The sequence below is a fragment of the Papilio xuthus genome, unplaced genomic scaffold (genome assembly GCF_000836235.2).
Source record: "Papilio xuthus unplaced genomic scaffold, Pxut_1.1 DF826938.1, whole genome shotgun sequence".
Classification (NCBI taxonomy): Eukaryota; Metazoa; Arthropoda; class Insecta; order Lepidoptera; family Papilionidae; genus Papilio; species Papilio xuthus.
Genome location: NW_013531711.1, coordinates 2,996,094 through 2,997,647, shown reverse-complemented (window position 1 = coordinate 2,997,647; position 1,554 = coordinate 2,996,094). Strand labels below are relative to the sequence as shown.

The following is a 1,554-nucleotide window of genomic DNA, read 5'->3' as shown; positions in this document are numbered from 1 at the left end:
CTTTCTAACTCTCAAAATTATAATACACTTAATCCCACAATTCACACTGAAACTACAATATTCTTACCAAATAAGGTTAGATTTTAAATATAATAATATCATAAAAAATTTCGTTTGTTATATGAGAGCAAAGAGTATAATAAGTATACTATAGAAAGAGGGGCAACTCGCACGAAGTCGTGGATCCACGGCGATTGTGGCGCTCCATGCGTATAATCGCTGAACTAATTTTTTTTTTTTTTGGTATCTATATACGTAGGCACGCTTATTTAGCTCACTATAATAATAACTGATAAGTGGGAATCTAATTTATGAAATTAAAATTGACATTAAATCAATGTTCAAAAATAATACACCCACTTATCAGTTATTATTATAGTGAGCCGATATCAAGTAGCCTTCTATGAAATACCTCTATTAAAATGATCCTATTATTATTGGGGAAATAAAAACAAAATATTTTTATATTTTTGTACATTATTTATTATATTTCTACATAACTTAATTTTAAATCTATGCAAGTACATATACATCAATGACTTTCAAGATATCAGCTCAATATTTTAATTTTTAATATATATATTTGAAAATTACATTTACGGTAATAAATAGTATAGCGCGGTCACAAAAGAATGCACACCCTGTAATTAAAACCAAACCCCAAAATATTTTCAGTCACATGCAAGCTGACAACTGGCAATTTGTAGTTATTTGCGAGTTTAAACACTCTGAACATATTCTCTTACAACATAGGCAAGCAGATTTTTCTTTACAATAAAAAATTACAAATAAAAAAATATAATTTTTACATATACACACATGGACCCACCTACTAATTTCAGACACATCAGTTTATGGCTCTATAATTCCAGTGATTGGCACACATTTTCTGAACTTCACTGACCTTCTCTCAGAAAGGGGGAAACCGTGTATATGTGCACCTACAACAAACAAACAGAATGTGATTTCCTGTCAAGTATAGGAACTGATATGTAAAATGTATTAGAAGTAGGGCACCATTCAATATGATAACCGGAAAGTATAAATCACTGTGGTGCTAAAAACTACACCAAAATACGAAAATATTTAAATGTCTAAATGAGTCTGACGTATGGGAATAAGATGAAAATTTTTATTGAATTGTAACTTACCATAATCAGTCCATCTAAAACACAGTTGCGTACAGCGTCATTTTTCACGAAAACACATTTTAATTAAAAACAAAATGAATGAAACAACATTTAACTAAGAATACAAGAACAGAAATAGAAATACGAAATAACGTAGCGGTTTGATGACACATGAATGTCTCGATGACAGAAATGATGCTTCTTCTCAGCCATGAGATGAAATGATGTTTACCATTATATAAAAGGTGGCGCCACTTTCCATACAAACCGTCCTTCTTCTAAGTTTCCACCCCCTTCCAAAATATAATACTAAAAAACACAATGTAATTACCACATGGTTCTTGGAAATCTTCTCAGAAGAAAACATCAGCTTTCTAACTCTCAAAATTATAATACACTTAATCCCACAATTCACACTGAAACT

At 30.6% G+C, this 1,554-nt stretch overlaps 1 long non-coding RNA gene across 1 annotated transcript; it reads right to left on the bottom strand.

Moving 5' to 3' along the window:
• Nucleotides 1-576: 576 nt before the first annotated feature.
• LOC106121629 (uncharacterized) lies at nucleotides 577-1,418 on the bottom strand. Its single transcript, XR_001228062.1, has 2 exons — nucleotides 1,152-1,418; nucleotides 577-941 (listed from the first exon to the last, which is right to left on the bottom strand). It is a non-coding gene; the product is annotated as an uncharacterized LOC106121629 (long non-coding RNA).
• Between the last annotated feature and the right edge of the window lie 136 nt (nucleotides 1,419-1,554).